General features: G+C 39.9%; 2 long non-coding RNA genes across 2 annotated transcripts in view; both read right to left on the reverse strand.

Moving 5' to 3' along the window:
- The window catches only part of LOC144722734 (uncharacterized), a 214,610-nt gene that overhangs the window by 36,044 nt on the left and 151,675 nt on the right, over positions 1-26,891 (reverse strand). The window lies entirely within an intron of this gene.
- Positions 1-26,891, reverse strand: part of LOC144722735 (uncharacterized) — a 63,554-nt gene that overhangs the window by 9,010 nt on the left and 27,653 nt on the right. Inside the window, exon 2 of the long non-coding RNA XR_013586087.1 lies at positions 25,233-25,277. This is a non-coding gene — a long non-coding RNA (uncharacterized LOC144722735). The remainder of the gene's footprint in view (positions 1-25,232; positions 25,278-26,891) is intronic.

Below are 26,891 nucleotides of genomic sequence, written 5' to 3' on the forward strand. Positions count from 1 at the left end.
GTCGGTAGATACTACCGTAGAGTCGGTAGATATTACTATAGTCAGTAGATAATACTATAGTCAGAAAATAATACTACAGTCAGTAGATTCCACTACAGTCAGTATATACTGCTGCAGAGTCAGTTAGTAATGACTATAGAGTCAGCAGATACGAATGTAGAGGAGTAAAATGGGGACGTGACGTCAGGTGTGCCGTTCAGTGCGATGACGTCACGTCTCCTAGGGTACTTAAGGGAGACCCCGTGACGAAAGCCGGGTCACTGTGGGAACGGGTAGAGTACGAAGGGTGAAGAGGGAACCAGGGGTAGAGAGGGATCGGGTAGTGAGTCTGGGGAGAAGCCGGTGGTAGCCGATAGAGGTGCTCTCTCTCCGGTCGGTGGAGTCGGCAGAGTCCCCGATCTGACACGAGAGAGAGAGACCGGAGCTAGCCGGGCAGGGACCAGGACTCAGAGTAGGACCCCTAGCCCCTGGGAGTTGTGTACCCTTGTGTGTTATTGTTAACCTTTAATAAACCCTTGGCGAAAGCCCATAACTTACCTCCGTCTCCGAGTGAGTCCGTGGGAACTCCTCAACACTACTATAGAGTCAGCAGATACTGCTATAGAGTCAGTAGATACTACTGTAGAGCCAGATACTACTATAAAATCAGTAGACACTACTCACTCTATTGTATGTAGGGTGTGTAGCTATATGTGCCTACGGGGGGGGGGTTAAACATTTTTTGAGGGGGGGAGTCGACAATTTTCGGAAACCTTTTAGATCAACTATTTACCAGCCACTTTCTATTACTTTTTGATTCAGGACTTCTTCAAGCCTCTTATAATTTTGTTGATGGACAAATGGACAGACAAACGGAACGCCGGGCTTTCACAATAGCTTAATACTTGTGTATGTACATGTTATGTTTTTAAGACAAGATAATTGGTTTTTTACCCTTCTATCTGGCAACAAAACTGACACCTTTTTTACAAAGAGTCATGTTTACATAGACCACAATACCTGCAGTCATAATGCAAACAAAAAACATAACTCTGATAATGTGCACTGTCCTTGAAGTTGCACATTATCAGAGTTATGTTTTTGGTTTGCATTATGACTGCAGGTATTGTGGTCTATGTAAACATGACTCCTTGTAAAAAAAGGTGTCAGTTTTGTTGCCAGATGGAAGGGTAAAAAAACTATTATCATATTTTTACTGGCAAATGAGGTTCCAATGGTGTTTTTAAGACAAGTTTTAAAATATATTTTTCCCCCGGGCAATGCCGAGTATAGTGGTGCACACCACCACATAATCAACTGCAAATTAAGTATCTTAACTAACATGTTAACCCCACAAAAATATTAAAGTTAAAGATGCAAAGGGTTCATATTAAAGATATAATAATAATTAATGTAAATACACTCGTAAGTGAAGACCTTCTCGCACCATGTTGATCAGTACGGGGTTGGTGAAGGTGGGGTTGGTGAAGGTGGGGGTGAGGAGGGTACGGTTTCAGATATCACTCGCAACTCATAGTTACCATGGCTAGGAATCAAACCAAGGTCGTCTACGCACACGGCATAGTGCGCCTGACCAGTTACAATACGCAGGACAAAGAAAAAATTATCAGGCCTGTTGCAGCATTTGTAATATGTAATAAGTATAATTAAAATGCATTCAATTGTTACAGCAAATTATTAAAGAATGCATTTTGTTCATGAATAAAGAATTTTAATTTTCCGGGAACATTTTAATTGGTTAAATGTTAATCAGCAAATATATTTCCCGCAATTTTCAATCTGGTGGAGTTTTTTTTTTTCCAATTGAGCAGTCAGAAGAGTGTCCAGCTAATTAGATATCATGCAGTATTTTTTACGCTTCATTTACCACAATGCTGCAATTTTTTTCTCTCTCATCCTTTACAGCCATTAAAAGCAGAGTACTCGAATCTTAAATTTATAACAAAAAACATGAAATAGGTTGCTGCAGGAATTGGTCAGTTTTGTTCGTAGTTTTCTAAAGGATGGAGACGGTTGTTCAAAAAGGCGAGTGATTTACATTTTTAAAAGGTAATTTTAACACGTAGGCTATCACGACCAATATTATTCATATGAAATGTTTTTTTGGTAAAATCGCACGATGATGCTGGACGTAATTACCAGCGAAACGTCGTACTCAATTTGTAAACATTGTGGATTTACTCTCCAACATACCGGTTGGGCTGCAGGATTAACTAATTGTCACGCTTTTGTTTCCGTGACAAACCTTACTAATTAGCTGTGTCGGGTGGCGGCTGGGTTAACGACACATTTATACTTACGCGATCTAACCCATACCCCCCCTTTATCATAAATAAATGCGTATTTTCCCCGTCTCTTTTCATATGAGGCTTACATAGAAAAAATATATAATAAAATATAGATTCCAAGAAAGAATACACCATTATTATTATTCAGTTGTATTACGCGGCAGAAGTACACTGTAACGGCAGGCATGTGAGGAGGTGCAACTCGTTGGTGAATCGTGTGGGCTTAACCAGTGCAGTTCATTATCACAGGACACATTAACTGAGTTTAAAACAAATTACATAGATTACGGATTATCGAAAGGAGGAAGGGTGTGTTTTGTTTGTTTAATCACATCATCGAGTTGTCATCGAGAAATATATTTTGTGAACATAAGCGAGACCATTTTGCAATTAGATACGGTGAGAAATGTTTGCAGCTTTACATTTTACATCTTATTTACCAATTCTACCAAACAGTAAATCCTGCAATTTGATCTAATAGGACCATTAGCTGATCCTAACTGTGCTGTTTAAGCCAAGAAACCAGTGGCATAAAAACTAATTGATGTGCTGCAGAGACCAGCTGACAGCTATAACTAATTGCAGCACTCTCGTACCTCTCCACAGCGGCAGAATGGCAGAAATAATCAACCTTCATACCCAAGAGGGAGGCTTGCGAGCGGTTCGTCTAAAGAATTTTCTGAATAAAATATTAGAATTTAACACCCGGGGGACTTTGCTTGACGCCAACTAAGTACCGCGTGAACATTAACTTACAGGCACGTTCACATAACACGCGCAAAACAGTCAAGCTGCGTACTTAAAACACTGAAACATATATCTCGTCGGCACACAAATCCCCACCCGGGGTAAACCCTTCACGATTAGAATAACGAGGCAAATTCAGCTTTAAAAGCTCACAGGACGCACGATTGCACAACACTCCCATTTATATTGCACGCTCGGTGGCCGATGGTCTCCACGAGTTCGGTATTGCTGTTCACCGTCACGTAACTCGACCTACTGCGCTTTGCAACTCGTGACACGGAGAAGATTTGAGATATCCACGAGTGACGAGCCACTGCAAACCACTCATTCGCCCGCTTTTTCAATCCACTGGTCAATGAAAGTCTCCGCACACATATTGTGTTCGCCACGGAGCTTGTGTGACTGTAATTGTGCTGCTCATTGTTGAGTGGTCCATTTGGGCATGCAGGACCTATTCCAATGATACTTGCCACTGATATTAGCCTGGATTCAAACCCAGGTATCCAGGTTCAGAGCACTGTGCCACTGCTTAACTTTTCCACCGCATACAGTTGAATATATGACGCGCACTTTAACATAAAATCGAGATGCACCATTGATTACACAGCTTACAAACAGTGCAAACATTTAAATGCATGCACGGTATATATATATACGCACACACATACATTTGAGGAATATCCTCATTCCCACAATATATGCTGGGGCTTCTCTGGTGAGCAGATAGAGACATCTGTGCTGATACACAAACCAGAGGAGTAGGGGAATCTGGCGTGCATTGCTGGACCCCCAATTTTCATGGGTTTTTATTTTATTGATAGATGACCTTAGTGTTTCCCCTCCACTACAAAGGCTTGCGGGACGGGGTCATGGGGTGGGTTGGGGAGTGGGTGGTGGGTGGTGGTGACGATCTCCTTTGGGGAAATCATTCCGCCTCGGTCCTCTCCACGCCCGCGTACAAAAGGAGGCCAACAGCCGCGGCTGAAGCGCGTGGCGTCCAGGGCCTCTGCACGGCTGCGGCTGCGTTAAAGCATGCGGCGCACGTCCAAGTCTGGCCCGGGCGCTTGCGCTGAAAGCCGCCCTACAGCCATCGCTAACAACGAGGTAGTAACGCGCCTAATGACCGCAAGAACAATTATTCGCTTGATTGAATGTTCACCCTGTAATGCCTTCCGCGGAAGCAATGTAAAATCTTTCAATAAAAAAAATGTTCGCGAAAAAGCCCCACCCTGATATGTTTTACCAATCGTGATTAGCTGTCTTTACAAGACACGTGATTAATATCAATTAATTTATCATGCGTCAATGTTTTCTCGGTTTAGTACTGTGCAATACTTCATATTTTTTTAAAGCCTTTACCATCAATACCTCTGTTAAAAAACAATACTATATTGCGACCCATTGTCAATCAAGAACTGGATGTTAGCACTTCCACACCTTCTTGGTCATGAGATTGTTTGACCATATTTCACCACTCTGGTCAGTGCAGGTTCAGATTTCACTGGCCGCTGATGTGAGCCATGGACAGGAATCGACCTCAGGTCGCCAGACTTCATAGCATCGTGCACTATCCAGAATCAAAATGTTTATTTATACTGGAGGAATCCGATGAGCTATGAAGCTCTTCTTCACAGATGTCCAGTCGGGGTGGGTCAGAAAGTTACAACAACAAACAGTACAAAAGCATGATAGGAGTGCAACTTATATATTTCTAAAACCCAATGAAGTCACTAAATTAAAATAAATGAAACATCGGTATATAAGTCAGATTTATCAACACTAAATGCAAGCCTGGGTAAGGCAGCAAAAAAAATTGTGCCACCGCTCTCCGTTCATTAAGAATAATCAGTACTGATGAGATTATTACGTAATACTATTGTGTCCTGTATTACTCGTATAACAATAATAACAGCTCTCCGACCTCCCTTTCATGAAACAGCCCATTATGTAACAAACACATATTAACAATTTTGTACGCAACATTCGTTGTTGATTCCCCACTTCCTTCCAATTAGACGAAAATGTGTTAAATTAGATTTCCCCGTGAAAGACATGATGACAACAACCACCTCGCCCACACGCCTCCCCTCCCCTCCCTCCCTTCTCCCTCTCCCCTCCACCTCCCCGCACTTGCATGTTAATATCGCGATATAAGAAAGCTGACCTCGGAGTGTTTTAACTTGTTGACGGTACGTTACGGAAAAATATCAAGATGGCTACACGATGGTCAATGAATCGGAATGAATTGGACGAAAGGAGACGCAATGAATGGCACCATGTGCCTACGCCTTGGAAGTGACGGCACCTTTACACGGAGTTAAATAATAAAAGGGGGGTGGGGGGGCAACGGGAAAAACAAAATGCCGCACAAAAAGCAAGACATCTGTTACCTGCTTTTGTTCCTTAAGGAGCGTGAAGGAGCAGGGGATGAAATGAAAAGAAGAGAATAGAGGGAGTGGGGGGGTCATACCAAAAATGGGAGCAATTTAATACGTGGAAACTGTCGTGCTGGTGTCAAAGGACTTGCACGCTGAGATCTGGGAAAACATCACGGTTCGCTCAGCCATTGGGGGTTTCTGTTTGTTGGCACCCACTCAGGGAGGCTGTGAAATAAAGATCAACTTCTCTCTGTCGTCACGTCGTCTCGGCCGTATTGATAAGCAAATGCCTGTTAATGTCCTCGAGACAACATGTTTTTTTTAAAATATAGAGTATATATATAACTCTATAGCGGTTTAGTATAGTTGTACGATTCACATTATTGGTAAAAAAATGTATCAGCCACCCAAAAAGAGTATTCAAATATTCTTGAGAATGTTTAACATTAAATTGAAGAGAAAGGTGCCCGTAACATTGCAACAAAAGGTTGCAATCGCGGATGTGACTAAACCTGAGAGGTTAGGAGCAGAGAGGAGATGGAAAGAGAAGGTTGAGGGAGGTCTTGAAAAAAGAGGAAAGGATTGGACAAGAGGAGAAATAGTAAGATAAAAAGGCAGAGAACGAACACAGAGACTGATGGTGATGTATACATAGAATGGCAAGCTTAATTCATAATCATCTGTATGACCATATGATGAGTAAAACGCTTCTGCCTTGAAAGTACAATTTTAGACGTGATTTAACATTACAACTCAAAATTGCCCACTTCAGCCCCACCAATCACGGTATCGCATGCTTCATCAACCACTGACTACCAAGCTCCATGTGAACTTCAAATGTAAACAAATTATAGAGTATCACAGTACACATCTGTGAAATGGAATACATTTGCAAAATGCAGCTAATGCAGTCTGGAGGCAAGTGTTGCACAGTCCTCGTTCTCCGATTTTGCCGTTGCAAAATTTCTCACGATGAACAATTTAGCGTTCTTTTTGTATCACGAAACAAATAACCAAATTATTGCAGGCCCATATGCTCGGAGGCAATGTATCCTGTCTTGGAAGCCTACCAAAACTAATTTTGAATGTGATTCTTGCAGCCGTCACAGCAATCACCATTGGGAAAGGTTAACGCAAGCAAGGCAATTCCCTAACAAGTTGAAATACTGCAGACGTAAAGTCTCTTAGGCGTAATTTTGAGAAGCACAATTAGGTTATTTGGGCAGACAAAACCAAATTGTCTGATTGGGTGGATGAGGAAGCTGACAACTCTATGCTCTTGCAAAGTGTTCAAGTAAATGCAGAACTTTTGTTTTATTGCTCTTTAAGCGAAAAAGAAAATGGGGAATTGAGCCAGGTGTATGGCGCCTGATGTGCAAAAACAACACAAAGGTCTGGGACGCCTTTTTCCGTTTTGAGTTGGGCAGTCGGGATGGTGTCACAGTTGGAAGGGCTGGTCAGGGAATGGGGCTGAGAGGGTACGCCGTGGAGGGGGAGGAGGGGCTCGGAACGACAAGGGCATGTGGTGGAGGGCAGCAGGGAGCCAAAGAACGAATCTTAGCAAGGTGTTGTGCATATGGTGTAATTACAGGTGGTGTCGGCTTGGCAATGAGGGGCTATGGTTCCCCACTGCGACTTGAATTAATTAACCATTTCTGCATCTCTGGCGTGAGGCACAGCATGAAAGGGCTTTTCGGTAACATGATCTGCATGTACATTAGGCCATACCTCGCGGGAATCCACGCGACGTCTTGCATACATACATACATACAACCGACGAGCTTCTGCAATCCCCAACCAGCCGGCTGCTGGGAATTTATATCGCGTAGCCATGGACCACAAAATTAGGCAAAGTCTGTGCCCAATAAGTCAATAAACGTACTGAACAATTAAACTGTAATTAAATGTGTTGTCGCTTCCAGTGACGTGGTTTGTCCAAGAAAAGTATCTGGGCTTGGTGCAGGACGCGTTGCTCGAAGAGATGAGAGGAGATGATGGCCCGGTGGTCGAATTTGGCAATGGAGTGGCAGCCAGGGCATGGGAAATGTTCGAAAGCATGTTCACCGTGGGGATCGAGTGATGAAATCAGCTCGTGGACAACGGCTAACTGACTTGTAGCGTCCCAGGAGCGTGTGAGGTGGGTGATGGCTTTGCGGAGGTTGTCATCCAGCAGTGCATTGTTTGCGGATTGTGAAGAAATGTTATGTATGTTGAACTTCTTTCGCACCGTACGTACAATTTTTCAAAATCAACTTTTTTGGGTTTAGATCGCGTTATTTATAAATGTGTCGTAACCCTCCACCACCCGACACGGCCAATCAGTAAAAAAGTGTCACGTTGACAAAAGACAAATAGTTCACTGCTTTAGCCCACCGGTGTGTTGAAGCGTGAAACCACAACATTTACAATTTGAGTACGACGTTTCGCTGGTAATTGCATCTAGCATCATCGGGCAATTCATTTACATACACGCAATGTAACAGAAACTTTTTTCCACAACTACCGAACTGCTTTTCTTCGGTCGCGCAAAACTATTTTTTGTTGAAAGTAAATTTAAATATAATATAACATGCCCGACTTAAGTGCCCTATACACTGTACGTTTCTCATGTCTTCATCCAGACAAGCAATTCACATTCAGCCTGAGACAGCAAGTCCTGGCACTTTAGACATTCACATCCTAATTGCAAAGCACCTTGTCTGAGCACCAAGTGCCGACAAGGTACATTGCACAATTATTATTTTACATATATATATTTTATATATATTTAAAGCGGACCATTATGCAAGAATAAAATGCCACCTGTGCTCCGGTGTATATAATATCCTGTAAGTTCGCACAACTGAGAAGAGGATGACTTTAGTTTATGAGGAAATGTAATACAAGTAAACATTTACCTGCGATGCTGTTGGATACGATTATGCTTTGAAATTCGTGTTCTTGCATTGATAAAATTAACGACCGCTGATTATAATTTATTGCAAGCCAGATTCAGATGTACGAAGACTGCTTCCAATCATTTATGTAGCAGTGCTCTGGCCACAATATTCTGTTTCAATCGTATTTTCCTTTGTTTGGAAGAAAATATGAAAGCTTAAGTAAAGCAAACTAAACAAATTAATCAACAAAAATAAATTAAAGAAATGAATTAGCATGGACCGTAATGTTGGTATGCAATGTTATTCTCTAACTGCCTGCAAAATTGCCTAATTATTCCTCAGCCACATAATGTTCTTTGAGAGCAATTTACAGCCCAATATGAGATAACAATGTGCAGCATTAATATTAAAGAGCCTGATTATTTCTAAGTGACAGGAAAAAAAAACCTCGCAATATTGATGTCTTTTGTTAGGAGTGCGAGCTACATAAGCATTCCCTGAATCTCACTCTCATTGACCCCAGTATTGATTTTAGATTACAGTTAACTTTACGCTATTCAATAGTTGGTGGTTTGCTGAAATAGGTCACAAAAGAATGCATGATGCTAAATTTACTATGAAATGGTCAATAGCCATTATTTTTGTCTCGCATGAAATCTTACTTTTACCATGACGCTCATAAGATTAATTATTAACAGTGTTACTTGGCAGTAAAATAATTGTATCTGATGGTCTATTTTTCGCGTTTTAATGTCTGTCCTTTTAAATGTAACAATGAAATTATATTAAACCAAAAGATAATACAGTATAATGTACCAATGTAAGGAGCGGCAAAACTGGGGCAGATTTTGCCCTGACGAGGATCATGGGCTCTCTTCAAATATTAGAAATATACTTGGCCATAAATGCATCGCACTTGGGGGATGCTGCAGTGACCGAACGGGTAGAAAAAGTTGACTTGCAATCCAAAGGAATCCAGTTCAATCTCCCGGTGTAGCTGATGAAACAATGGACAATTACACTGGTCAACAAAAAAAACGTTTTTTTCTGGCCTGGACTTTTGCAGCTGTTTTAGACTAATTTCAGGGTGCTGATTCCAAATCTGATCTCAGATTTGCTCTATCACATCATTTTTATGCTATCGGCATACCCCATTTTCATTGATTTTACCCGAAATTAACTCTGTCACTTATGATTGCAAGTTGTTGCTAGTCAGTGACTGCTTTAGTGTTAAAATATGGTGCTGTATTTTTAGGATAGTGTGCTTATAATATAATTTTATGTAGATATCCACATGTATTTAATATTTTTCTTCTGCAGTTTTTATTGAAAATGCAATATTTAATATCTCAAAAACCTGATGTGATAGACAAAAACTGATGCCAGATTTGGAATCAGCACCCCAAAATTACCTTAAACCCTATGGGAACCTCATTTGCCAGGCAACAAAACTGACAGTCAGTTTTGTTGCCAGATAGAATGGTAAAGAACCAATTATCATACCTTAAACCCGTTGGAATACCTTATGCCAGAAAAAGTGTGTTGACCAGTGTTAGTTTAAATATTCTTGCTTCTTAGTCGATTCGGAGGTTGCATGTGTCTGGACAGCCAAGACTTCTGGCCAGCATTGAAAGGAGGCCGAAGGCCCTCTAGAGAAAGAGACTCTCAAGAGACACCTCAAGCGGAGGCTCTTCTATGAGCAGTGGCATGGGCAAGAATGAGCAGTCCTGCTCATTCACCTTTTTGCACATCTGCGAAAAAGAGCTTTATAGCTCATCGAATTCTTCCACTATAAATACATGTTCGGATTCTGATTTTGGACACTTTACATTTGCACTGGATTTTACAACACAAATTACAGATTACTATAAAGCCACCAATCGGGCTAGAACAATTACATTATTCGGGTGTCTTGAAACTCATGAATCGGAATGGTAATATTATAATATCTTAGGGAAGCTTTGAGTTAACAACAGTGACACAACTTGACTAAATAACAAAGCACACCACGAGTATCATGTAAAAGGACACCTTTGTGATGCATTTACAGGATCATATTCATGCAATATTGTACGAGGAAATTTAAACACAATGTAAAACACCATTGGAACCTCATTTGCCAGTAAAACATATGATAATTGGTTTTTTACCCTTCTATCTGGCAACAAAACTGACACCTTTTTTTTACAAGGAGTCATGTTGTTGTGCGCCTTTAGGCGTCATCTGCTCCAACCCATGTGAGACTAGGCTCTAAGGAAAGCTGTCTCTGGTGTGGACCAATCAACTTCAAGGACAGTGCATACATTATCAGAGTTATGTTTTTTGTTTGCATTATGACTGCAGGTATTGTGGTCTATGCAAACATGACTCCTTGTAAAACAGGTGTCAGTTTTGTTGCCAGATAGAAGGGTAAAAAACCAACAATGTAAAATAATCAATTATTTAAAGACATTGCGCATGCATAAATGTACCAAAAAAATTAAGTACCGTACAAAGCACTGTCAGTTGGGATTGAAATCGATGTTTTTATTTTTGAACACTTTCTAGGTAAGTTGTAAAGCATACACGTATTGACTGTCCGTCCATTTGTATTTATGTTCGTCCGTTTGTTTGTAACACGGGATCACGGCGACACTCCGAAAAGATTATCCAAAACGAGTGATAATTTAGTGAGAAATATATAGCACTTATCCTATAGAAAAATGCAAATTGATCAAAGAGTTGTCCAAAACTAGCAAATTAAGTTTGCCCTGACTGCCACCCATGGCTTCTGCACTACTAATTACGTAATTAAATACTTCCATGCCAAAACATGTCTTTGTTACTTACTTCCCTGTTGTGTTGAACAATCTCACATTTCTTAGGCTGTATTAAAAACTAAACTTTTTTTTATTTATTTCACCAGGTAAGGCCCACTTAGCTATATAGTTCACATATACAAAAAACAGTGATTTGGGAATGGATGTTATTTTTTATAGTGCTTTCCTTTTCTATAGCAAAAAAAAGCTATACTAAACTTGCGAGCTTGCTTAAATAAACTCTGCTCGATAATATTGGTCCAGAAAGCCAAAATACCATTGGACTGAAACACATTCGTTATTTATATGTGGCGACAGAATTAAATTCTGCTTATATAAGCTGATATTTTATTCACTTTGTATTTATTATTTTATTGTTATTCTATCTACGTGACTTCACCGACAGAACCATGGAATATGAATTCCTGCAGTCACGAAAGTTTCAAGTCAAAACTTACGTAAGCTCTATTACAAAACATGTTTTGTTTAAAACAATACTTGCGTGTGCATTTTGATGCGTGCACTTACAAAAAAATCACAACGTGAAAAAGAGAGCTTTAAAATGCATCTAAGGAATCAAGAATTCTAAAGTCACCACCAGTGGGTTTGTTTATGAGTTGATTGTGCAAGAGAATTACACTGGCGTCATTAATCTGAAGAGCACACGCTGCGATATGATTAACTCATTTCATGCAAGACAATCGCATACACTGCGCGGCCAAAGGGCCCCTTGGGTTCATTTTGGTCATTCTCCAGAACCATCCGGAAGATATTGAGAGCTGTGAACAAAATCTCCTGGCCAACGCTTGAGAAAGAAAGAAAAAAACATAAAGGAAAGGGCCTTTCATACGTGCCCTATACCCTTTCACCCAACCGTATCTAATATTTCCCCTGCCTTTTCTCCCCTGACCTCCCAAGCACCTTTGCCATATCCACCGCATCCCCCCCACAACCCCGAGCTGCCTCAGCAACCAGCCACATCACCGCCTTAGCAAACACCCACCAGTAGGCAGGCGGCGGGCAGGAATGTGCAAGTGATGGGTAAACATCGTAAGTTAATGACTCTGTTTGCACACAGTGTTTTAAGTGGATAAACTACATAAATGTGTTCGATCCCTCGCCCCCAAAGCAGAAGCTGCCAAGCTTATTCACAGGCACGGAGTGGGAAAACGCCAGCTGCCAGGCTTTTCGCAGCGCAAGTGATGGTCTGTTTCATCAAGTACCAAAGCAGAGAATTCACTGGTTACCAGCGTTGCTAGCTGTATCCATTATTATAACAGGGGGGTGGGATGCAGGTGGGTATGTATTGTCAAATAATAATAGTAATCGCTTGCCAATAATTCTGTATGAGTTATTCTTGCTTTTAAGTCAAGCTATGAAATTCTAAATGACAAGGTCTTTGTGTTTTGTTTGCAGTCCACATGCAGGTATTGTTATTGTGGACAACACAATAACATTATCCACGCCAACACAATTATTGCCGTCGAAAGAATTCGCATCACCCTTTTAGGTCTTAGAAATTAGAAATATTTTTTAAATGATCACTAATATATTACAAATTGCTTTCATTTTTTTACCAACTGCCCAAAATAAAAAAACATGTTTTTAATTACATATTAAATGCCTTGTTTAATGAACGTTAAATGCAAAGTGGCAATCTACTTTGCCCGCCTGCAATATAATTAAAATATTCTTCCAGACAGTGAACAATAATAATCAAACTCTTTTAATATGAAAAATAATATTAATCTTCCGGGGAATTCAATTTGTATTGTTACCTATTAATACTGCAGAAACATTCTTTTGTTTTCGATACACTCCTTGCCCAATACATAGGGAAAGGCTCATGCTTAGTTTAGTGAACATATATACACATAACGTAGCTAACAGAAAAAAGTAAAGTTTATTTGGCACCGAGCTTTGGAAAATAGATCCACTGATGTGTAACTAGGGCACTGAAGATTAAAATTTCTTTACCTCCCTGTGTGTGTCCATAAAAGTATGAGGTTTGTTCAAAATCACGATCCAGGGAGGGAAAAGGGGAGCAGCAGGGGTGGTGGTGGTCTTGGGGCGAGGTGGGGCTGTCCAACACAACGCAACAAAGGAGTGAGCGGTAAATAGGCTGACCGCAGGCTCCTAATTTGCACTGGGCAAATTCCTGACACAAAGAGGCCTAACCCAGCATGGTGTGTGTCCGCGCACGCTGTGTCTGCAGCTTTGTGCAGGTTTGTGTGCGTTCACTGCTCTGGAGAGGGAGGTCGGGAGGTGAATGGCATCCTAAGCAGGTGATTGCCATTCCGCACACGGCCTCTTGGCACAGCAGAGCATCGTTTCGGTAATTGTGGCCCTTGAGCTTGCAAAGAAAACCGCATTTCTTTCCCTCTTTCTCTCTAGTCTCATACCACACTCTTCCCCCTCCCTCCCCCGCTCACCCCCCCACCTCCACAGGAAAAAAATTGCCAATCAAAATCCCGGTTTTGGTTTTGTGATTCAGTATAAAGCTGAGTGGCTTCACTGGTTTGGAACACCGTCTCGGCAAGCAGCCATCATAGGTGACCCACACAGAAGACAATATTATTTTTGGAAGGCTGTAGGTTATTCAGGCACAGATTTATTTGGTGTGAGCCAAAGGTGTCCTAAAGCACACATATATGGTATCAAAGAATGGAAAGGGCTATTTTAAAAATAAATAAGCCTTATATATCACCTTTCTTCGCTTCTCAAAGCAATTCAATATTGAAGCAATGCAATTTTCCACCGAAAACGTGGTGATTTCATCTTCCGTGATGTCATCCAATGAATCTTCCCAGACCAATTTAGTAATAGCATGCAAATAAGGGCAATGATGGTTACAGCAGCTTATGATAAATGATGGGAAATCACAGCAGGTTGCCACATCCACATCCCCGGCTTTGATGTTAACGACTGCTGAGATATGCATACAAGCACCTGCATTTTAATCGAGGAAGTATTAACAAATCTTAAAAATGCGAGGGCTTATCATTGAACGGTTGTGCCCACGTTCACAAAGTGCACGTCATCTTATTGTGTGGGCCAATGAGCGTGAGTGCGCGTGTCTGTGTGTTTGCACGTCTGCTCCTGTGGTGCACAACCTCTTGTATCAACCATATCAGAAAATGGAATAGGCGGTTGTGTAAGTACGTGGGTATAAGGAGAGTGCCCAGGGAAATATATTGTGACTTCAGGGATCGAAAGTGGTCAGAATGCCGAAGCATTATTTTTAAGAATTGGGCAGTTTGGAATTCCGCTTTGTAAAAAAACAAGATGATAATGCAAATGCGATACATTTCTCTGAAAGTCCAAAATACTCATTCAAAACAACTGACAACATGATAGAATAGAATCAAAAATACTTTATGAATGTTTTGTTAGCATGTTCATCATTATAGTTTATTGCCAATCTAACAAACCCCCAATAATTAAATGCTGCCAATTTAAATGGATATATATGAATTACCATTACTCTGAATATAATAAAAACATATTTTGCCTACTTTGTAAAAAGAAAAATTGCTTTCACATTTTAAAGATGAAATCCCAAAAACAATATAAAATTACATGTGATTTTAAAAACATGAAAAGTAACAAATTGAGTTTAAACAATGTGTTATTTCATTGCAAATAAATGACACAAGTAATAAACACCGAAGGAGATATAAATATGATTCTGTTTATGTTTCATTAGCTTTAATATTCCACGTTCCTAGAAAAGAAATCAGCATTTTGGTCTTGAAACTCTATTTGCGGAGAGAAATTAGCATTGGATCTTAAAATTGCACCTGCGGCTGGTATCATTATCTTCCGTTTTTTGTTCGAGCTGTGGAGATGGCTTAGTCTTATAGCGCTTATGTAATCATCATAGTAAACATTAACATTATTTCCTTCTCTCTGCTCCTGCTGAATACTGCTTTTATGTTTCATTCATAAATTATTCTGGAATTGCTTGGTACAGTAAGCCAGAACATCTTTGTTCAGATAAAGAAAGTAAAGTTATCAGAATACAATAAAGTTACGTACTGTCGTACTTTCAGAGAAGATAAAATTACCATCTTGCAGACATTTTTTCAGTATATATAAAAAAAAAACTCTAATCACATTAAAAGTAAAAAAATTGACAATGCCAATTATTTACTTATTTGCATGCTAATATATTTGCCAAGAAAATATTATTACAGTAAAACAATACAAATGCAGTGTGTACAACGACATTCTAAATGTAAAGCATCGCTATGCAATAGGCAGATTGTGGTGGATATTTAAAGGCACGCAGCTGTGAGTCATGGTATATGTATAAACCACTGCCAGAATTTAAATACAAAGTAATTGTTTCTGACAGGATACCTATTACCGTTTGGAAGGGATGGAATAGTTTCCCGTGCGCTTTCCAGATTCCTGATAAAACCGAGATGTGTCGTGAGTATTTTCAATCAATACTTCCCTTTAAGCGGTTTTTCATTCATCAATTAGTTTGATAATGCCTTTGTAAATATCAATACTGTATACGAAGGATTGGAGACTAGAGTGATTCTAATAATATATATGCTTCACGGTATTACCCACACATCAAGTTATCAGTGGGATTCTACTGAAGTAACAAACAAAAAAAGGCAAACCGTAAATAAATGCTGACTGTATTCTTAATTATTGCAAGGGGACTGCTTTTAGTAGTGCAAATAGTTGGGATTATTCTAGATTTGAAGCTTTCGTGACTGCAAGGATTCATACTCTTAGGGTTTTTCGGTAAAGTCACGTAGGTAAAAAATAAAAATAAATAATAAAAAATAAATAATAATAAATATAAATAATAATGGAAATAAAATAATAAATCACGACGTTTCGGAGGCAACACAAGTCTCCGTCATCAGGTGGGACCGTCACAGCTAAATTTACTGTACCAAGTGAGGGAAAAATCAAAGAGACAAGCTCTTAAATACAATATGATAATTGTTTTTTTACCCTTTCATCTGGCAACAAAACTGACACCTTTTTTTACAAAGAGTCATGTGTGCATAGACTTTCGCTACTGGCAAATGAGGTTCCAATGGTCTTAAATACAAGTTAAGGGGGAGGGGGAGGCTTATCTGAATATGGCTGCGCGGCAGAGGAAGGGGGGTTTCCGGGCGAGACCAAAAAAGCTGGGGCACATGACGAGAAGTGCTTGAGACAGAGACAGCTTCCAGCGCATCGTGAAAGCCACCCAGGATGTAAACACACAAAGTGTGGGACAAGACGCCGTCAGACAGGTGGAAACACGCGACGCACTTAGCGTCTCAGACCCCCACAACAAGGGGCAGGCCCCCCCCGTCGTCGAAAACAAATTGTTCCCCATCTCTGGGTTCTTTCTTGGTTCTTTTCTTGCCCATTATATATTCCGGGCTTTTTGTCATTGTTGATTTGCAATGACACATCAAATATTTGTCAGTGCGACAACAGAAAAATGAATTAAAAGAATTCTGCATACTTTTCGGGTTTTATTCGTTTTTTCGACGAGACGTTACTTACAGATACACTCAACAAGAAACCAAAGTCACTTTAGTCAATTATTATTTGATTAGTCTTCGTAGACGTTTCATGTTTAGAATATTTGACCATTTGATATTTGTTTTTATAACAATACAAATCATTACACGTAGATTTAGTCATACATATGTAAAACCGGCATCTAATTTGATCACTTTTGACAAGTATTTCCTGGAAAGACCCTCCCTCATACAACAATTAATACATTTGTAAAGTGTGTGTATAAATGGTTTAAAATAACACACATGAGGAAAACTAAAATCTAAATATTATATAGCGCTACATTCATAAAACATTAAGTGAACAAGCGGAAGTGTGAACTTTGAGAATTATGCGTATTCTAATAAAAGTTAGATTTAAAGTTTAGCTTTGCTATTCCAACACCGTAATACGTCGTAAAAGTAATGGCCGTGTTTTATTTTTCAAACCAACCAATAAAACAAACTTTCGCGGACAATTTAATACGTACTTCACATTGGTAATTAATAGACCACTTTCATACTCCGATGACAAACTATAGCGTCCAGGCTCAGATGTAACAAGTCCAAGTCCTAAATCTTTGCCTCGTCTTTAGCCGGCCTTCAGCAGGAATCTAAATCGGAGACCCCGGGACGTATACCCATTTTTCTCAAGGGGAATAACAGCGCTCTGGGAGGTTAGCTCTTTAGAGAGAATTCAGACCGCGTGGAATGCGTGGAGGATGGTGGGATTATGTTTTTGGGGGGTTGGGGGGAGGAGAGCTTCACTTACAGCTGCGGTCAGGTCACATGCACTCTCACGCTTCACTACTTCCATACACCTTAATCTTAGTTTGAACATTCTTTGGGATCTTTCTTTTTTCGTCATTTACACATTCTGAAGTCTGATTCAGGATATTAAGAGAAACTTGACCTGACCTCTCGATGTTTGGGCGAGCCCCTGGTCTGCAATCAGCGTTATTGACACCGCAAAACCAAAAATGTAAGAGGATTTCGGGCCAAACATCTGCAGCTTTGCTGATAATAAATACGTACAACATCACACACTTTGTGAAACTACAAATAACAAAACATTCAACTTTCTTTATTTCCAGCACAAAGAATTCCCGTCGCCTTCAGAAATTAAACGGAGCATTGTGTGGGGACTTGTGAGGTCCAAAGTCTTTGTTGGCCGTGATGCAAATTCCGAATCTACGGTGATAGATTTGATAGATTTATCTACTTTGTATTAATAAACCAATTGAGTCCATTCACGGCGGGATGCTGATATGATGTATTGAGAGTGTGCATGTGTGTAATTTCACATCATGTTCTCAGATATGTTTTACCATCATAAAAATAGGTGTTCATTCTTGCCAAATTGCAATTAGCCAAGCCATTGCAACTAAGTGTAAAATTATTATTGCATGTTCACTAAAGCCTTATCTTATCTAACTTTAATCCTCATTCTGCAACCCTTAACTGTATTCTCTTAAGTAGTTTTCACATTAGCATAAATGTGCAATTGTGTCATATTTCACCTTCACAAATGGAGCTTTGACCACATTTGCAGTTTTCATTTTAAAAGCTTACATTCTTCAGAAAATTTAAATTTTAGCATTTTATTTTTGTTACGCAATTTTTTTTATATTCCAGCTGTCAGACGAGGGTCACCGCTCCTGGTGGTGCTCGCTGTTTTAATACCGGCTCTGCCAGCTCCTGTACGTCCTCACGCTCGGCTCAATGTCCTTCTGCACGTTGCTCAAGTTCATCCGCTGCGCCTCCGTCACAAATGAAACACAATTCCTCGCCGATCTCGTCAAGGAGCATAAACCATCACGTGACCTCCGGTCATCCTCGCAGCCAGCGGCTCGTGGCTAGCCGTCGAACAAAGACGGTCACCGCATCGCGCGCTTTCAGATTGCATGTCTGCGGCCGTCTGGAATGCTCTTCCTTTCGATATTAGGAAGCCATTGGAAGTATGCACTTTGGATCATCTAGATTGAAAACTCATTCCTTTAGAACTGCTTTTTGTGTTTATGTTGTTATCCTTCCCCCGCACCTCCAATTAGCATAGTTGGCTACGTACAGTGCGAAAGAGGTTCCACATTCATACACACATACTCAAGATGAAGTCATGCTTGCTCACTCACTCACCCTTTCTCCTCATCAACTACTTTTTCAAGCTTCCCCGCTAGCTCATGAAAATCTGCAGTCTCCTTCAACTAGAAAAAAAACACTACGTCAGCAAGACAAGACGAGTTTTTTTTTATCATGCCAAGAACGTGAAAAAAGTAAAGTTAAACTTTTGTTATTAATTTTCACTTGCTCAGGATTAGTTGTACATATCGGCGATGGAATGCAGCAGAATCCAGAGAAAACTCGATTAAAGTGTCCTTTTTTGAGACACTAACAACATTGTTACGTATATATATTAAACTACAGCTAGAAGTGAGAGGAAACATGCAAGAAACTAAATTCATGAATAGCTTATGGAGAGGTGGGCAGTAGGCTAAAAATCACAATCATTAATGAACAACAGCTGGACAAGTTGAGACAAGTTTAAGTATACGGGGAAGTATTCTGACAAAAAGCAGTGGGCGCTCAAATAATATTGGGATTATTATCGCCATGGAAAAGGGGGTGCATGCCATGAAGAAGCTGCTGCTGGTAAGATTAATGAGAAGGGAATTGAGGAGGGAGCTCAAAGATTCTCGTATAGAATGTGGTGTTAAATTTCAGCAGGCGAGTGGATGCTGGGAAGGGAGAGGGGGGGGACATAAGTGAACTGGAGAGTTTTGAGTTGGAGGCGAAGCATCAAATAAAGAAAGTGAGCTTGACATACATAATTGGAGAAGAGGTTTTCCCCTTTTTTCTGGCAACAAAACAGGTGTTAAGATGTTAAAACACCAAACTGAAACCTTTGACAAGGAATCATGTCTGCATAAACCACAATACTTGTGGTCAGAATGCAAACAAAAAATATACTCTGATAATATATGCATTGACAGCTTTCTTTGGAGCCTAGTTTCAAACGGGTGTTAGACCAGAGGATGCCAAAAGGCCTTTTAGCGTCCTCTGGTCCTCTGGACTAACACCTTTTGAGACGAGGCTTCAAAGAAAGCTGTCTCTGGTGTGGACCAATCCGTTTCAAAGACAATGCATATATTATCAGAGTATGTTTTTTTGTATTATGACCACAAGTATTGTGGTTAATGTAGACATGATTCATTGTAAAATGTTTCAGTTTGGTGTTTTAACATCTTAACACCTGTTTTGTTGCCAGAAAAAAGAGGAAAACCTATTCTCATATTTTGGTTCTGGCAAAGGAGGTCCCATGATACATAATTGGCCATTAAATGTCTTAATAACCTCAATACACACGCACGTAATGTTGCAAATTTAATCTGGCCATTGGAAAGCAGAGAGTAAATCCACGACATTTGCAATCTCTCCAACACACTAGTGTGCTGTACTAGTAACGAATAGGCATGTTCTGTTCACGTGACAAACCTTACTAATTGGCTGTGTCAAGTGGTGGCGGGTTTAACGACACATTTATATTTACGCGATCTAACCCAAAAAAACCTGTATTGTGGATGATATTGGTCGCGAAAGCCTACTTGTTAAGCCGTGTCATACATGTATATATATGTACAGGTACAACCATTACATAATGCACATGCAAACAATATATTCCCTATTTTAAGAGGAGGTCCATATGTATATGTATTACTGCCATAAAAAAAAACACATCTGATTTATGTAAAAAAACTAAAATTATATCCCACAAAGCTGGACCTCAGATTGCTTTAGAAAATGCAGTCTACAACGTGTATGTACAAATTGATAATAAAATATACAAATAGATTATAGTTTTGTTTAATTGCCTGTGAAATTACAAGTATTTTTCAGTTACTGAGCAGTATAAGATGCATCTTCCAAGGTAAATTACAATTTTTGTACATTAAAAATATACACGTTACAATGTGGACAACCAATGAGCATATTATAAACTTTCTTGTAAATAATTGCATTGTCATTGAAGGGGTTCATTCAGCTATTTTAACCTTTAAACTCAGGGTCACTGACTAAGGCAGATTATTTCAGTCATGTAATTTACAAGCAGCCATTTGTTACTTGCCGACAATTCATCAAACTTGACAGCCAGCCAAATATATACACAAGAAAGTGTTTCCTATATCTGTGTCTACCACGCAACATTAATGTCAATCAAGACACTCCTTGTATGTGCACAATGTTGACCCGTGTTCGCCTCCAGGGGAAAATGTCCTGCAGCAGCGTATACATCTACTTAATTACATAATGTATGAATGGTTTTTATTATTTACAAAAGAGAGCACACAAGAGGACACACAACATACCGTGTGCACAAATACATTTTACAAACTGGGAAGAGAAAAAAGAGTGCTGTTGGTCAAAACAAACTTCATACCGGTGCACTTTGTCGAAAACATTGCCCCAGCTGGGATTGTCCATAAATGTAGTCGTCTGTTATCCACCACATTTCTGTTACTCAACTTAATCCCAATGGCAATTTGGCCTCTGGCCTCCACTCCATCCTGCCTCTTATTTATCTCCCTAAAGCTCACCGTCTCTCAGGTTATGTGAGCCTTATAGTCTAGGCAGACTACCCGTTGAGTCGACGGGACTGCCTGTCCCCAGAGCCACCATCGATGGGTGGCACCATAGCTCTGAGTCACAATGAGTCCAGTAAAGGATGTAGTGGGAGGAATAAGTTGTGCTCGAAATGTTAGAATGCAGTTTTCATTTATTTAGCGAATGCTCTTTGACGTGACTTTCCACAGTCAAACAACCATGTAAATTAACAAAATATATGTCGATAAATAAATACATGTTATTTGAGTGGACGTCAGCCCACTTTTCAGCCTCCTCCTCACGTGCAGGGCAACCAGTCCGCCCGGCATGCCCCATCCATGTCCGGAAACGGCATACACTCTCCCTGGTCACATGGGAAACGGTTTAACTGCTCCCATTGGCGCCTGGAGAGGTCAAACACCAGAATGACTTTGCAATGTTTGCTTAATTAGAGAGCTCGAGAGCTCTTGGCTTCCCCACGTCACGTCGATCATGTTGGTCGCTGTTCGACCACGCTTCATAACACATCACAACAAGTGGAGGGTGTCCAGGGCTGCTTTGGTTATCACTCACCATTGGTGATATCCGTGTCCGGGAATTGAACTCGGGTCTCTGCATTCATAGCACAGTGCATTGACCACTGCGCCACGTTACAGCCCTTGTTGGTTTACCGAACCGGTATTATTTTCAAGGCTCGTTGCTCAGAATTCAATGTACAATTAAGGCCAGTGAATTGCCAGAAGTGCATGATTATAGATTAAAGAAACTGACCACCATCAATAACACCGTGTTATAACGGCAATATATAGTCAACTCGTTCTCCCTGATCTCTTTGCATCACCTTTCCCCACAGCTTCAAGATATGACCTGCAAGATTGATACCTCGATCCTTTGCATATTCCTGGATGTCTCCATCTCCTTTGAGCAGAGGCATCAAGGGTGCCATCTTGTGAGACATCTGAAATTATCATTTGCCTCATGACGTTGGTTAGGAGCCCAGTGAATGCCCAGTGCATCTTCCTAATTTCTTCCAGGCCTTAACCACCAGGACCCACTGCCTCACCAGTGTTATTCGTATTCTCAGTTGTCAGCCAGCCAGCTGGTCATCGACTAGAATCACCACGGAAATGAATTATATAGGCATCGGCCATATGTTTCAATGGCAATTCCACTCTGCCAGTCTTTTTCAATTGTCACGCCAGATTATTTTGATTGTATTGGACCAGTTCCATGCACAAGTCATTCCGGTTGCCTGGAGCTTGTAATAATTCACCTCTGTGGTGAGCTGGAATTAGCAATGGTTGGATAAGCTACATTCGGAATGGAAACTTGACAGTTTTCCTTTTATGACTCGAATCTTCCATGGCAAAATCACTGTTAGATTCCAGGTTAATTGAACTGAGAACATAATATGGGAATCACCCATAGAAAAATTGTGGATTCTCACAACAATCAACCAATGTGGAATCAGGAGAATTGAATATGCTTCCTTCATAAAATATCCAGATCTAGGATATAATTTTGAAAAATAATAGAAAATATCCACACTACATTTCTCAGTTTCCGAAATGATGCATTTATTATGCAGCATTTATTTATATAATAAATGTCATATTTATAATATCATAAACGTCCTATCTCAACACAACAGTACTCACACGTGCTGCCTCGAGGTGTGTACCATAAATTTATAATGACTCAAGACAGCCAAATTGCACGGTATGAAAAAAATATATAAAAATCCAATCAATGAATACATCATTTTCGAGCATCGTGCTGGAAACTGAATGGAAACAAGAGAAATATTCAGTGGCTAAATCAATTCCAGAACAGTGCTTTTAAAATTAATGATATAATCCAATGTTTTATATTCCATTTGAAACAATTCTAAAACATGATGTACATTACACATATATGGGACCAATTGGCCATACGCAAATAATCCGCCTTAAATTAGCTCGCTGCACATCACATGCCGTCGACATGAATTTTTTCGAAAATTGTGTTTAGTATTCATCCTTTGTTATTGTCCAATAGAAGAGATCCCACCGAAAGTGTGCTATTAACCCACATAATAAGAACATTTTCATATTAGCATTGGAACCAACACTACATCCGGGTATTGTGAAGTTCACCTGAAACTCCAATTCTATTTCCCTTTGATAAACTCTCGGAATTAACTGAAGAGAATGACCTGCAGCACTGTAACCGAGTTCAGTATGTAAAAAAAAACCACTTAACTCTCCCATGCACTTGCTGCACATTTAATCAACGTTCATTCTATGTATTTTTACATAACCACGAACAAAGCGTAGATTTAATTTAATGACATCCATGAAGTTTCAAATCTCAATTAGGGGTTTGTGTATGGGCTCGGGGCATGAAAATAATGGAGGCCACAAATATAGTTTGGGTATGTGTTTAGAAGAGACAGAGAAGATGCAACTAGAACTTTGGTTATGGAGAGTATGGTGCAGGGCGCGAGGAGTACAGAGGGAGACAGCGGGAGAGAAGGAAGTTTCGTGATGGAACGAGAAATGAGGTCAGTAAATGTGAATAGAGAACAGTCACAGAAGGGAGAAAACATTATTATTCAAACAGCTGACCCTCACGCAATAATGGGCCCTTAGCGTACAAGAAGTAAGCTTGCAACAGGATATACGTGTGGTGCATGTAGGACCATTCATATTATAGCGTGGGGAAAAAATAGTTTTATTATGGTGGATACTCAGATATTACACTTTAATATGGGTGGATATAATTGCAACGGCTAGTGTTGGATTTAAAGGTACACTTATTAAAAAAAATAAAAAATTCCATGAACGAATGTGATCTGTTGTGGAATGGCCAAGGGAGACGCTACAGATTCGCCCAAGTGTGAAGCCCAACACTTGAAATCTGCATAATTTCTTCTTCTAAAAATCTGCATCAAGTCCTTTTTTTCCCACTGTCATTAACAATAATGAATTATCTTTCTCTTTTAAAGCAAATAATGTGAAAGTGGGCGATGAAGAGCTTGTGTAAGACAAATAAATGGTGCTGCATTTGCAAACTTGGAAAGTATGCCTGAGCTAACACTCGTTACTAATTACCTTAATTTTGATATTCATATTATTCAACTGGAATATATGGGGCAATGCCATGAGCCAAACACGATGTTGGAGTTCAACAGAGCAAACATTTGTATGAAATGTTAATATATTCACTCGGAGTGCACATGAAGCGTACGATGAGTTTAAACATACTATGGATTATCACGAGTGGAAATGAGAAAGCAGCAACTTTGAATTGCTGCTTATCTGGCATTACCACGTGACATTTTAAATCCATCCACACTTAAAGATAGTGCGGCGAAGAGTGTGCTATTAAGTTAGTGTCGCTTTGTAATTACCATTCTGCATTAAAGATGAAGTTCCCCCATCATCGCGTTCTTTAAACCCAATGAAACAAACACAATGCACCAAGCTCGGATGAAATAAAATACACGAACAACAATTCATTTCCCACCTTATACCTTCAAAGTGTTCACATTAAGCTGTGTCAGACTCAAGGGGGACTTTATAACAACCGGCCCTGATGGCTGGAGGGTTTTAAGTATTGAGAAACAGGCTTGTGATAAGGCAACAAAAAGCCCAGGAGAACATTGCAAATGTTCCCAATAGATTGACTAATCGGAAACAAAAGCCAGCCTTGACCTAGACAATGATGAATTGTGACAATGATGAACAGGTGCGGATCAAGAGGATTTATGTGGGGTTTTTTGTTCATATAGGGTCTGCATCTGTAGGCTACAAATGCAGCAGCCTAGGAAGTCAGCCGGTGATGAGAGATTGCTCGTTATAGCCGATAATTGCCCTTTATTGTCAGCTCAGACAATTTAAGGCAATCTATATCTATTCATGTATGCATGCTTGATGTAAAACGTGACAAAATATGGCCGGTAACTGCACAGTTTTGCACACTATGAATTGTGTTAACGTTTACAATTTAATAGCACGCGATACATAGCTACTCATTGACTCACCTGTTGGTTCTACATGTAAACATGTTGCTTTTTCTTTCCAAGGTTCTGAAATAGACATTTAACGTAGACAAATACAGGATTAAACTTTCTATAAATACATACAAAAACTGTCAAAACAAATGAATATTTTTGGAATATATTTCAATTTCCCTCGTGGCTATTTTTAACAATATTAAATGTCTTACCAGCTCTGCTGAAATTCGAATAAGGGAGCAACAGAAAATCAAAATTCCCGGATATTCATGTTGCCTCAATGCAAATACAATTATTTACAAGGATTTTGAAAAACGCTGCGAGCCGCCATTAATTGCATTCCCCGCAATAAACTCTGAAGAATGGTGTGAAAAAAAGTACAAAAATGCAAATTACTTTGAAGCCAACTTTATTTAAATAAGTGTTGAATAATGCATGCATGTGCCTTAGGGAAGCCCTAGGCAGGCAAACAGGCAACTCATTATGGGCTTTGGTGCAAGAGAGGATAGGGGGGGGGGGTTAAGGAAGATGAGAAAGGGGGAGTGGCAAGAAAAGGGGAGGGACTGGGGGGGGTGGAGGGATGTCAGAAAGGATAGGAGAGGTCTTATCTGTTATCTCCCTGAGCCTTAAACTAAACTCTTTTTTGGCAGGTAAGGCCCACGGAGCTATAGAGCTCGTTTTCAGAAGCGACCTGCCCATCACATATGATAGCCCAATGAAGTGGCTTATCGTGTGGAAATGTACAGCAGCACGTTCATTCTAAATATGGAGGGGTGAAAAAAAAAAAACGGAGGACCCGGAGGGAAATCGACACGACCACGGGGAGAAGAGAGGGACGACATGCAAACTCCAATTATACAGGAGACGTCAGAGTCGGGATCGAACCCACGACCGTCCTGTATACCAGGCGAGGTAGTTAACATCTCACCACCGTGGCTCCCACCTTACACTCACTGTCAACACATGCGACTTAGGGAACCAGTGCCACTGTCTCTTCTCAACTTGGCAATCATGCACGAATCCGTGCAGCCCACCCACCGTCGATCTGTTTCATTATTAATACTGTGGTGCGTGCGGTCGTCACAGAAATGAATTTGATGGCCATTTGTGTAATGCTGAATTATGAATTAAAAAGTTAATATCTTTTGTACAGTACATGATGTTTTAGGTATTCATATATATTCTACTCATTAACATGTAATTTTTTATATGCACGACACAAGATTATCAATGTGTTACATATGTTTATCACGTTTTACGGAAATGTCCAATTCATGAAAAATCTAAATGAAGCGAGCTAAGCGGCATATTATATAAGTGGCATATAATTTATATTAGCGTGTTACAATTTTACGACCTTGGGATTGGTACGAAGGACACATTTTTTTTAACTGAATTTTTTCCCCCTGAAATTAAAGAGACATTACGTTTTAAGTGTTCATATGCACGAAAATAAATTCTGAAACAAATATATGCAATCTTGATTTGAATATATACAAACAAATAAGTATAGCAATCTAGATACGATAATAAAGCGAAATATATACACATATATATACAAAGGACAAAGCAGTCCCCATTGCAGAAGAAATACAAATTAAAACAGTTTTTGCCCTTTGGGATATTTAATATTTTAAAGCGTTACCTGGACAATAGGTCATCAATAACAGCTTCTATCTTATCCCC

This window comes from Lampetra planeri, chromosome 15 (genome assembly GCF_965212315.1).
Source record: "Lampetra planeri chromosome 15, kcLamPlan1.2.h2, whole genome shotgun sequence".
Lineage (NCBI taxonomy): Eukaryota > Metazoa > Chordata > Hyperoartia > Petromyzontiformes > Petromyzontidae > Lampetra > Lampetra planeri.